At 41.7% G+C, this 13,799-nt stretch overlaps 1 pseudogene; it reads right to left on the bottom strand.

Annotated features, from left to right (window-relative positions):
- Positions 1 to 9,077: 9,077 nt before the first annotated feature.
- LOC147442923 (calmodulin-like protein 3 pseudogene) lies at positions 9,078 to 10,452 on the bottom strand (annotated as a pseudogene).
- Positions 10,453 to 13,799: the final 3,347 nt, after the last annotated feature.

Raw genomic sequence — 13,799 nt, forward strand, 5'->3', positions numbered from 1 at the left:
CTTCTCCTTCTTCTTCATCTTCATCCTCTTCCGACGAAAGCTATGGCTATTCTCCTAGAGAATACAAGAGGGGAGGACATTGCAAATCATTACCTGCATGGCAAAGGTCACAAAAGCTAAAGAAGTTCAAGGAGGGAGGAAAGAGTATCTCTTTTCTCACCTATGATGGCACCTTTGGTGCTACCGACAAAGTGTTGGCCTTCATCCAACAATTTGATGTGGCCTTTGGAGACGAGGGCTTTATGGAGTCCTCCAAGCTACGCCATGTAGCTATGCACTTTCAAAAATCATCTCGTCACTGGTGGGCTAGCCTTTGTGGCAACGAAAAAGCCCCAAAGACATGGAAAACTCTTCGAGTTTCCATCATGAAGCAATTCCTTGCAAGCTATGCAAAGGACAAAGTGCTTACGGAATGGCACAGCTTGAAGCTTCTCTCTCATGAGTCTATCCATAAGTATGTAGACAAGTTTTGGGATTTACATCTCAAGGCTACTGTCTTTCAAAAGATAGACTTTGCCGAGCAAAGGTAGTAATTCTGTGCGGGATTACCTGAAGAGATGGCCGAATACATCAACTGTCAACGACCTGGTACTATTAGCAAAGTAATCCATCACACCATGGTTGCTTCAGGAATCAATTTCCATCAAGGGGCTAGATGGAAAGTCAAGCCCATGGAAAACAAAGACAAAAATGGTGCAAAGGAGAAGGGAGTTTACAAAGGCAAAAACAAACTCTCTCCTGAAGAGGTTGAAGCTTTTTGCAAGGACCATAAGTGCTTCAAGTGTGGGGAGCAAGGACATGGCTATCATTCTTGCCCCAAAAAGAATGCTCGCAGTGAGACTCCTAGGGATTCCACCATCGAAGCTCCAAAAGAGGATGCTCATTGCAAAGGATCATCACTTTCATATGCTTGGGGAAAGGTAAGAGAGCATGATGCCTTCATCTTGTTTGACCCTGGATCTACTCACAACTTCATATCAATGGAGTTGGCCATCAAGTTGGACATTCAAGCTTTCAAGATGGGAGGTATGGTAATGGCTGACATAGCTTTTAAGGGACAGCAAGCCTCCGTTACTCCCTTGATTGGGAAGTTGAGGCTTCATGTCCAAAGCTATGTCGACAAAGAAGACTTCTTCATCTCTCCTCTCCAACATGAGGATGCTATCCTAGGGGTGCCATGCTTTGATCGCATGGCTGCCAATATGAAGTTCCTTGAAAGGAGAATCTACTTCACCTACAGGGGAAAGAACATGTATATAGATGCTAGTGAGAGTGGTCGCACTATTCCACTTGTAAATCCTCTTGCTTTTGATAAGTCAATGAAGAGCTCAGTTTCTGCGTACATGATTTTTGTCAAAGAGTCACTAAAAGATCCTAATGTTTCATCAAATGTAAATGGTAGGAAGCAAGAAGAGTTAGACTTGTCTAATTTTCTAAAAGGATTCCAAGATGTGTTCATCGATGATATCCCTATGGACTTACCTCCAAAACGAGGAGATGATGACCATCGAATTGAGCTCCTTCCAAGAAGCTCACCGCCTAACAAGCCTCCTTATCGAGTCTCTCAAGCTCAACAAGAGGAGATCATGAGGCAAGTACAAGAATTGGTAGACAAAGGAATGGTGAGGCCTAGCTCCTCTCCCTTTTGCTCTCCTGTCCTTTTAGTGTAAAAGAAAGATGGTACATACCGCATGTGTGTGGACTATCGTGCACTAAACCATATCACTATCAAAAATAGATTTCCCGTACCTCGGGTAGAAGATCTGTTTGATAAGCTACAAGGCTCTACCTAATTCAATAGGATTGACCTTAAAAGTGGCTAACATCAAATAAGGATAGTGAGTGAAGATATCCTAAAGACCGGGTTTCGTACAACGTTTGGCCTTTATGAATATCTAGTCATGCCTTTTGGCTTGACTAATGCACTAGCTACATTCAATCAATTAATGGAGAAAATTTTTAGACCCTACCGTAAATTCACTGGAGTGTTCTTTGATGATATCATCATCTACTCCAATTCCTTGGAGGAACACAAGCAACATCTCCAAGTGATTTTTCAAGCATTAAGGGAGAATAAGATATTCTCAACCAAAAGAAAAACAAAATTTTCCTTCAAGAGATTCAATACCTAGGTCACATTATCTCTCAAGATGGTATCCGTATGGATCCATTGAAGTTAGAGGTAATAAAAGCATGGCCTAACCCAAGGAATCTACATGAGTTAAGAAGCTTTATTGGTATGTGCGCATACTATAGATGCTTCATAGAAAAATTCTGTCAAGTAGCAGGACCACTACATGACTTAAGTAAGAAGAACGTTAAGTATGTATGGACTGCTAAGGAGCAAAATGATTTTGACAAGCTCAAGGAGAAGCTTACCTCTCAACCAATCCTCATGCTTCTTGATCTCTCAAAGCCATTTGAGGTCCAATGTGATGCTTGTGGTGATTGCCTTGGGAGCAGTTTTTCTTCAAGAAGGGCATGCCATAGCATATGAGAGCCGAAGGCTCAATACAAATGAACGAATCTTGGACATTTATGAGAGAGCTTTTTAGTTGTTCGACATGCCCTAGACACATGGAAGCACTACCTATTGGGAACTCCATTCATTCTACAAACCGATCACCAAAGTCTCAAGTATTTTATGACGCAAACCAAGCTCTCCGACAAACAAATGAGCTGTGCTGATTTTCTTTCACAATTTAATTTCCATATTGCTCACTTTGTTGGTAAGCACAATCAAGTGGCCGATGCACTTTCACGACGATCAAAAGTTAATGCGGTGTCTATAGCAACTCACAATGATCTATCTTCTATGATAGATGAGTATGCTATTGACCCTGAATTTAGAGACATAATGTCAACCCTTGCTTTTGGGAAGAAAGAGGAACCATTCACCTTGCATGATGGTTATCTTCTCCACGACAGTAGGCTATGTGTTACCCATTCCCTTCATGAGAAAGTTATGTATGAATCCCATGCTCCTCCCTATGCGGACATAGAGGAATTCAACCTACAGTTCGAGGAGTAGAGACGCACTTCTATTGGCCTACCATGCAAGTGGACATACAAGAGTATGTTTCAAAATGTGTAGTATGCCAAAAGACCAAGTATGATAGAGGGAAGCAACCAGGATTACTCCAACCATATTGCCTATCCCAAATTCACCATGGGAGAGTATATCCATGGATATCATCCTTGGATTACCCAAGTCTATCCATGGGAATACGGGAGTATGGACAATAGTCAACACGTTTAGGGAACAAGCACACTTTATTCTTGTCAAAAAGACTATTAAGGCACACCAAATGGCAACTCTCTTCATATCTCAGATTTTGAAACACCATGGATTACCCACAACCATTGTGCCAGATAGAGATCCTAGAATGGCCAGTAATTTTTGGAAAGGCCTCTTTGAAACTCTAGGAACAAGATTGGATTTCTCTTCGGCCTATCACCCACAAACGGATGGCCAAAGTGAGATAGCTAATCTTACGATACTCGATCTACTCAAGGCTTATGTTACCGAAGTAGATCAACGCTCACAATGGAAAAAGTACTTACCTCTTGTAGAGTATGTCTACAATAATATTGTACATACTTCTACAAGAAAATCACCTTTTGAGATCATTGAGGAAAGACCTAAAGGTCCCTTGCTACTCAAAGTACATGGGAAGATCTTCGCCGCCAATGAGTGTAGCCGTGACCTACAAGAATCTTTTCAAAAGATTAAGGAGGCTATATCCATCTCTCAACAAATGCAAAAAGCTATTGTTGAGAGATGGATATAACAATAGCTTAACGTTCAAAGAAAATGATTGGGTTTTACTCAAGTTTCCTAAGGCTCGATTAAGGCAAACGACGGGCAAAAATCCTACGGGCCATCAAAAGTATTATGCTAAGCTAGCAAAAAGATACTATGGTCCTTTCCAAATTTTGAAGCCTATTAATGAAATGGCCTACCAACTCAAGTTGCCAACCATTGGCTCATACACAATGCTTTTCATGTGAGCCTACTTAAGCCCTACAAAGGAGAGCCACCAAGTGAACCAATTATTGAACCCTCATGAAGTTGAAGACCAAGAAGAGGTGCTACATCCCGAAGCTATCCTTCGGCATGAAGACAAGGTACCACGACATGGTAAGATTATCCGACGGTATCTTATGAAGCTCAAAAATTATCCTTTTGAAGATGCTAGACGGATGCAAGGTATACAGCTTAAGGATAGTCTGAACCTTGTTAATGCTTACAATTCTACATTAGAGTAAGCAAACGTACAATTTTTTTTTAAATGACAAATGTTTTTTGTCTTATAAGACTAGTTCTCTTTTTTTTAATTGTGTACAAATTTAAATAGTATGCATGCTTAGAATCATGTTTGTGATGACGACGTCTCTCAAACACCAAGTAGAGTTTGTCACTCTACTTTGGGAGAATGAAATGGACTAAAGAGCAGACATGCTTGCAGCAGCTATGTTTCCCAAGCACCAAATGGATTAGTCATCCATCTTGGAAAGATGTCGTAGGGTAAAAAGGGATCCTCTACCCGCTAAGTAAGATTGACTAATGATTAAGGCTTTATCTCTTCTACCTCATAGTTGAGGAAGACTATGATTTCAAGAGGTAATGCCATAAAATCTATATCTAACCAGCCCAAATGATTTTCTCATATTAAACCGATCACTTAATGTGGGAGAATAAACGGGAACAAGGGTTAAGATATAGACATGTGCTTATAGATCTATCTCAATACGGGGCCAATGGAAAAGGGACCCAAATGAGAGATGGTCTATCAAAGAGAAAGGCTAACCAATGCAGCATAAGACCTTAGGGTTAGCTTCATTGAAGACCTCCAATAGTTAGTGTAAAAGTCCTTTGACCTTAGGTAAGCTAGGGCTGAGCTTGAGGTGGGAACCCGGCCCAAGCTTGAGGTGCTTAAGGTGGGAACCCGGCCCAAGCTTAAGGTGCTTGAGGTGCTTGATGATTGAGTTGATTGAGATGCTTGAGCTAGGTGCTTGTCATGCTTGAGATGCTAGGGTTGCACTTGAGGTGAGAACCCAACCCAAGCTTACAGTGCTTAAGGGCCAAGCTTGTGGTGGGAACTAGGCCTATGCATGAGGGGCTTGAGGTGTCAAAAGGTCAAGATTCAATCCCTACAAGGAGGGGGCAAGCCCTACAAGAGGGGGGATGAGAGAGAACACCCACACACTCACACAAGGCATGCATGGTACAAAGAAAACAAAAGGGACACTTGTCAAGTTCCTCCTCATGTTGCCCTCATGGTGTGCCTGAAGCCTATTGATTGGCCACCCAAGGGGTCCAATGATAGTTTAAGAGATTTAATGAATCAAAATTTTGCATTTATCAAGTCCTCTCTCTCAAAGGGAAAAGGGGGATATTTGTCCCAAGGCTACCCTTGTTTCTTGTAATGCCTCCTGCTTGTAATTGGCTAGGCTTGGAGGGGTCCAATGAGCTTCAAGCATGAGCTACAAGGGGGGGTCGACCCAAGCAAGCTAGGGGGTCGCTTAGGGGGTATACTCACCCACACACACTCACACATACTCTCATGGTGTGCTATGAAAAGTGCAAGAGCTCCCTCTCCTTCTCCAAGCAAGTAGAGGTTGAGAGCTTACACCAACACTCTTGGCTATGGAGTGCAAATCCAACCAAGAGCCATGCTTCAATGCTTAAGCTTGCTATCTTCTCCATCTTCAACTATGCTATTATGTAGCTAGCAAGAAGAGTTATGATAAGTGAGGAACTAGTTCTTTATCCTATGAAATGTTTCTTCTTCCTCTTCCCTACCCTCATTCCCTGCTAGCTCTCTCCACCTTCGAAGGTGTTTGAGGTCTTGGGACTGAGGCTTGGGATAGTTAAAGCTTTCTTCAAAGTTTATGTTATGCTTGTGATGCATGAAGCTTTCCATCTTCATTGCATCACTTAGGTCATAAGGAATACAAAGATTGTATTGTAGCAAGTCTCTCTTAATGGGAGAAATCATAATAGAAATGCCTATTGGAGGGGGGACCGGCTCCACCTAAATCCGGTCCTCAAACCAATTGCTATGTTTATGTTGTTATCTTCAATTGTGTTCACCCGCTATGCTCACAAAGTAATTTCTCAAAAGTATTCTCATTAGTTTCCTCTACTCAAGTTAAATAGGCCAATTCCATTACATGACGTGATTTTGGGAGGGCGAACTTATCATAGCCATGTCGTTCTAGTGTGCACTCACTATATTTTACTACCTTAATCAAGTCTGGAAATCGAGGAACCTTCAGGTGTTTGAGAGAATAGTGGTGGTGGCCCAATTTGATGATATAGTGCATCTCAACACCGAGCTCATCCATGCTGTAGGAGTTAAAAAAGGGGTAGTAGTAGGTAGAGATAAAGAGTGGCAACATGTATTAAGCTGTCTAGGATTAGCATAACATGGTTTTATTTTAGTTGGGGTTGGGCTCATATGCAATGGAATTGTTGACACCTCAAGGCACATGTTGTGCTTGAGGGAGACTGTATTCTTTTCAAGTTTATATAATTTCTCTCCACTCACAATTGCGAGTATGGCAAAGAAAAAAAAGATGTGGCTATGCAAAAAATATGGGCAAATCCATCCCAAAACCATTAATGAGTATATTGGGAATTTTTGAAATATACGAGGTGTTTGGGAGTTTCCACAAATTTCAACCTTCACTAGCCGTTCAATAGTATTTTGGAAATTTTCCCTAGAAGGAATTGTGTATGGTACTTCGGTTGCAAAATTGATTTTTCTCGAATGTTGGCCCATGGGTTCACTTCATCTATAGTATCAAGGCCATGGAGCACACATGGCACGCATGGTTTGGGTGGTTAGTGTACACTGCTCATGCAAAGCTAGGGGGCGGAGTCCAGGTTGGGGCTAGATGGCCCACAGGTATTTAGGCGGCCTAAGATGGCAATAGGGTGTGTAGCACACCAACGTCTTGGGTCTTGTCTGCCCAAGTGTGAACAGTCAAGGTCTAAGTCTTTATTAAAAAGACTCCTATGGTTGGTGCTCCAATGCAAAGAGCTCCTCATGGGATAGCTAGTAAGAGAGGCCCACGACGCCCAAGTTTCAACTTAAGTATCAGGGGTGGTTTCAAAAGCCAATGTTAATGGAGTGCTTGAAAATACCTATGTTTATTGTAATCACACCGACAAATTTACCTCCACATGTACAATTTTAAGGTGAGAAAATCTACAGATTAAAATTTTTTTAAATAGAAATTTAGTGGAAAGATGTTTAAATCTATACTAAAAGGGGGAGGGATCCCCCCCCCCCCCTTTGACACGTGGCAACAACACGATGATCCGGCATGTGTGCCCTGCTCTTCCGATGATACAATGAATTTGGACTGAGTGCCCGCGTGTGAGAGAGAGAGAGAGAGAGAGAGAGAGAGAGAGAGAGAGAGAGGAGGGGGGGGGGGGAGGGGAAGAGGCGGCCACACTAGTATAGTTAAGTGATCTCTGATCTTGCTCATAAATAGGTTTTCCAAGTTATTGGAGAATTTTTTATTTTGGGAGCAGTGGACCCGTTGGTGAGGAATGACGGCCGTTGGGAGCTTTTTGGTGGGGTGGTGGGGGACACGAGAGAGACAAGCCAGAAAGAACGCAACAGGAAAGAAGGAAGAGAGAAACCGCGTGAACCTTTTAAAGAAGGGTCGTGACTCGTGGGCCGTGGCGTTCACGATGCGGCCAGCCAGCCACAGTGGTCACGTCGTTCCCGCTCCTCCTAGAAGGCCTAACTGCCTGCCCCACGCGCTTTCCTCACATCATGCCCCTGCCCTCCTTCAACGTCCACCCCCCAATGCCATTCTTTCCCCACCCCCTCCCTCCTCCTCCTCCCTCCTCCCCACATGATCAAGATTCACAATCCACTTTCAACCTTAAAAAACTACACCATCATCTTCCACCCACTAGCCTACCTACATGTTGATCATTGATTCGGTTATTTATTCCTCCTTTCTTCAATGACACTTCCTTCAAGTGCCACTTCCCCTTCAAAGGAACAAAGCATGCACTCACAAGAAAGACTCGACTTTTGCGATCTCAAGTCGCATTCCCATGCGGGAGGTTGAGACCATACAAACACGAAGCATGCATAGACTTGGGAGGAAAGGACTCTCCACAATGCATAACAAGCACCATTAGTGGTCTCTCATCTCAACTTCTAAGTTCCTTCCATGGTGCAAAGGTCCTAAGGCCCCCAACCAACCAAAGTGAGCTTAAGCAATAGGATCCAAGAGGCAAAGGTCAAAAGAAATAATGTAGTTGGAGAACAGTCCCTAAGGGCTACATGCCACACTAGCTATCAAGGAGGGTTTAAACCCAAAGACCTTGGACACAAGAGGGTCTTGCTCTATCAATTGAGCTAGCACTTGCTCACAACCCCACAAAGACTTGACCTCCCTCTCATGTTAAATTTGTGCCTCCTTCAACTACAAGTGGTTTTAAGACCAATACCAACACAATTGATAGACTTTTCCTCTCAATGGCAAGCTCCATAAACAATTGAATTGAATTCTATGTTGGAACACCAAATTCCTTCGGAGTGTAATAATATTGGGATAAGAACTTACATTGAAAGTCAAAAGGGGTTGGCCTAGTGGTAAAGGTAAGAGTTTTAAGCGCACCCACAATGGTTCAACCCTTAAGACATGTGGGTGTGGGTGAGTGGACGCAATCCTGTAAAACTAGTCGAAGCTTTGAAGGGTTTTTAAAAAAAAAAGATAAAAGAACTTACATAGAAAACTGATTGTTCACTTCAATTAATCAAGATTTATGGCCCTAAATCAAACAAAATGCTTTCATTGGAAGCTTTTGATGGAGCCCAAGTACAAAGAGAGCTTTGAGCTTAATCCAACAACAAATAGCCCACCAATTCTTGACTTGTGAATAGGTTAGTTGTGTAATCTCATTGATCTTTTAATAAGCTCAACCAAGAAAATGCCACGGAGGTTGGCTATGGCTTTAAGCACTTTGAAAATCCTAATGACCCGATTGGAAAGCTCAAAATCTATTTAACCTCTAACTAAATCACACTCAAACAAGCTTTACAAGCTCAAAAAATTGGACATTTCCTCAAGAGGTGAAAATTCTTATCAACATGAAGGAAACCATGCTACATGCATCGCGAGGAAAACATCGACACTTGCCCAATGTCTTACATTACATTTGCAATCACAAGAGAGATTAATCTTGAGGATATTCTTAACCAAAATGTGCCACAAAACCCACCACCACCAGACCAAACAAGGATCATTAACAAATAAAAGAATGGTTGGGTTAGAAGCTTCATGAAGAACATGAGCTACAAGTGTGAGCCCTTATAAGTTGCATGTTGATGCCGTGTGGAAAAGGTTATGAGGCAGGGCTGAACTTAAGGAAGAAGCTAAGCAGGAAACCCCCACGGATTGACAGAAATTTAGGTCTGCGGTTTTCCTACATGCAAATTTGGTTAAAGCTTTGAACCTGAACAATTTGGCTTTTGGACCCTTCTTGGTTAGCTTTGCCCAAAGCCTATCACCATCATCTGCTTGAATTCGTCGAAGCTTACTTGTCCGTCCCCGTCCACATCAACCGAGCTAATCATATTGCGACAATCCGCCAATATTTTGCCCTGCGACAGGCCCATGTTTGCCAAAACAGATTGCAATTCCTCTGCACATATATACCCATCCCCATCTTTATCAAATAACTTAAATGCATCCCTAAGATCTGCCTCCTCACCATCATTGCTCATGTTCTTTTCTCTTAAGTTGTCCTGATTTGTCTGCAGGTTGCCGCCATTGTTGCTTGGATCCATCTTCTGGCCCATCTCCTCATTCAGAGAATAGTAAAATGAAGCAAATTCCGAGAAATCCAAGAATCCATCACTGTTCCAGTCTACTGCATCGATCATCGCTATCAACTCTTCATCATCGGCCTCAATGCCCAGCATATGCAGAGAGCGGCGGAGCTCATCGCGGCTGATCTTGCCATCTTTGTTCTCATCGAAATGGTCGAAAATGCGGCCGAGAGCAACCATTTCTTGTTGCGAGACAGCACCATTGCTTGTCACACGGCTAATGCTTGAATCATCAAGGTTGGTTGCGGCAGCAGCGTCACCTTGCGCAGATGGTGGCGTAGGGGGTACACCATTGCAGGCAGCCAAGCTGCAGCTTTGGCTTGATTGGAAGAGGAATTGAGGCTTTAGCAGGCGGTTGAGGAGCCAAGTTGGACTCCAGTCTCTGGATGTGAAGGACGACATAAAAGAAGCCATAGACTGTGTGAGTGTATGTGTGTTTGCTTGTGTGTGTGTGTGTGTGTGTGTGAGAGAGAGAGAGAGAGAGAGAGAGAGAGAGAGAGATCTGATGATCTCCTCGCCTCTCGCAGAACGGGAAGCGAGAAGAAAAGACGGTCCAACTCCCAGTTCCAATACACCAGGCAACCATTGCAACGATCACCTTGCTATATAGGCTTCCTAAAACACCTGGAAAAATATTTTGTTGTTGTACAATGGGACCCAACTCATAGGCCTATTATCAAATTTGAAAACTTGAAGGGCACCCAAATCATTTATTTCTTGAAGGGAATTTTAACCTACGAAACAAATGGTAGTGGTAGCCTAGCTCAATCGCGGTTAGGTCGATGTAACCCCTAGTTTGAGAGCTCGAGGCTCATAAGCTAGTTCGATGGGTGCTACCCTCTTCATCATTAAGGGACTTGTTCCCATGGTATGACCCCTTGTGAGTGTGATGTGTATACCAAGTGTGTTTGTAAGTACATGGATGTGTAAAATCCTTCATACTACCTTCCCCGCTGTGACGATGAAAAAAAGAAGAAAAAGAAACATATGCAGGTCAAAAGAGTAAGCTATTCACGTGCGGGTGCAACATCCATGTGCATGCCCTTGATGCAACATGCTACAAGGAGAAGGTTGTCCCCAATGAAAAGCCACCACAACAATCGGGCCTATTACAAGTTGGTTTTGGTTTCACTTTCTAGCAATATTTAATAAGGAAAAGTCCATTTTCAATGCCATAACAACTTGAGAGACTGTACTAGAAAATAAATTGTACAAAAAGAATTGTTCCCAAATAATATAAAGATTTTGATGTGATTGAGCAATCTCAAACTCAAGGCAAGGCAAGTAGATTTCCCTTCTTAGCTCATTAGCCCCCATTGTATTGCCCTTACTGATGCAGTTCAAGTGATCAGAGCTCATAAATGTTCGAAAGTAGGTGCTCTTGATTGAAAGGATTTGAAAGTCAATTACAAGAGGATGAATAGGGAGGACATAGCCTCCATCTTCTCTCTTAGCTCTTCTAGTATTTGACAAGTTGTAGATCTTTCTTAGTGAATGTTCTTTTGTGTTTTTTCAAGAGAAGCCCCGTTGAGTCTTTTTTCAAGAGGGCAAAGAACCTAATGCCGTTCTAAAAAGGAGATTCAATCTTTCTTGGATAGTTGTTTAATACTCTTAAACCAAAGATGGAGCATAAATGGGAATGCCTCGCAATGTCCTTAAGTATTCAAATCACTATGGGCTTCCCCCCCTCTACTAAACAGTCCTACTTATTGCCGCTCATCTTACACAAGGTAATCTGGACTATAGCTGCGACACACAACTTGGGGGCCACATGAATTTGTAAATGATGTAATTATCAGAAGCATTTGTTTGATCTTTGCCCAATAATACCTTTGTTGGATCTCCAAATCTTGTTCCAAACCCACCCTCCACCTTTCTCTTTAGAAAAATTGGATATAGTTCGATGGCACACCAAAAGAGCTAACCTCTTATCATTTGGAAAGACATGAACTCCATGATTTTTAAAGGAAAATCATTCTCTCCTCTAGGTATACTAGAAGGGATCTCTTGCGTTTGGTTTTGTAGATGAAAACAAAGACCAATACTCCTGCTGACCTTTAGATGACAATATCAAAGAGGATCTATTAAATCCTTCTACTCTTCAATAAGAAAGGAGATGATTGAAAGCATTTTAGCATCGTTTCATCCTTCTCAAATTACCCATGTTCACCATTTAGACAAAATTTTTCATTGGAATTTTTTGTTTCATGGAATTGTAGATCAAGAAAGAGGTTTTTTGAATCTAGTCCCTTTGTCTTCTATGTATTTTTGGGAGGAGAGAAGGAAGGAGAGAGAGAGAGAGAGAGAGAGAGAGAGAGAGAGCTAGAGAGAGCGAGCTTCACATAAGGCAAGGAGCGATACTTAATGAGAATGCACTAATGTAACCATGAAATGTACATGAGTGGTGTCTTATATATCCCCAATGATGTGCAAGTGACATCACTGACTGTGTTAGTGAATGGTGACCTAATCAGCTGTGTTAGGTGTAGGGTGCATATCTAGAGAGGTACCCCATAGAGCTAACAAATCTCCCTTCAACTCATTGGTGGAGCTAACTGATGAGATGAAACCAAGCTCACTTTTGATGAATTTTTCCATAAATCTTTGAGCTTTTAGAAAGCCCAAGAGTCCTAACTGCCAACTAAGACTTCGAGCATTTGTACTTGCAAAGACTTCTATGATTTAATAACTTCTTCATCTTCATACTCTGTAGAAACAAATTGTGAATGGTATTGATATAGAAGGTGGGAATGAACTCTAGAAATACCTTGTACAAGGAGTTACCCGACGGAGTTAGTAGTAGTTACCAAAAATTGTGTGAATGTGTGGTCAGATAGACCCTAGTGTAGACACATATAAATAGGACCCATTAATCCCATTTTGGGGATCGATGGATTGGAGCTCTTGTATCTCTTGTAGTTTGAGTCGCTAGAAGTTTTATGATGCTTTGGAGAACTAAGCAATGCACCACTTATACTTCCAAACTTTGTTCTTTTAAACTAGTTTATGAATTTGAATCTACATTTCAAGTTGTCTCATTTCATGTCAATTGGAGTATTTCATTTTAGTTCACTTGTGACTGCTCGGCCATTGAGACCCTAATGCGAGCATCAATAAATAGGACCCATTAAGCCCATTTTGAGGATCGATGGATTGGATCTCTTGTACCTCTTGTAGCTCGAGTCGCTATACGTTGACACTTTTGAGCACTAAGCGATGTACCACTTATACTTTTGAACTTTGTTCTTCTAAACCACTTTATGAACTTGAATCTATATTTCCAATTGTCTTAGTTCATGTCATTTGGAGTATTTCATTTTAGTTTAGTTGTTTATTTGAATTCTCAATCTGATCTTTCCAAGTTTGATTTTGTTCATCTAATCTAACCTCGAGCAGTGCACTATGTAGTTATGTTAATGTACCATGTGAGTTCAAACGGGAGGGGTTTTGAAATGCAAAAAATTAATAGAGATACATTAAAATAAGGGGGCTTTATATTCGATTTTGGAAAAAATTCCTAAAAAAGGGTTCAATTTATTCACTCAATACTGTTATAAAAGGGGTTTTTTAATTATCCCATGAACACACGTTATATAGGTAGGGGGGCACCCCCCAAGAATCTAACCCAAAATTTGGCATCTGAATCTGAGCTTCTAACTCTAGAATAGCTGTTAAGTGATCCACTCATTCCATTTTGGTGATCAATTTGATGAGCTAAAGCTCTTGACAAGGACTAGTCTCTTGTTTGGAATTTAGAGTCAATCAACGATTTGCAATGCGTCCACATCATCTAGGGCAAGAAGGGAGAGATACTACAATGTTTGTTGACGATTAGGACCATATTAGCACAGTAATTGAGGAGTCAGATCAGGGCTTTGATGAATGACCATGCTCTTGAAATGAAGAAATTGATGCCAATGCAAGGAGAAGAGG

The sequence above is a fragment of the Adiantum capillus-veneris genome, chromosome 14, assembly GCF_014529385.1.
Source record: "Adiantum capillus-veneris isolate H3 chromosome 14, ASM1452938v2, whole genome shotgun sequence".
In the NCBI taxonomy this organism is placed as follows: Eukaryota; Viridiplantae; Streptophyta; class Polypodiopsida; order Polypodiales; family Pteridaceae; genus Adiantum; species Adiantum capillus-veneris.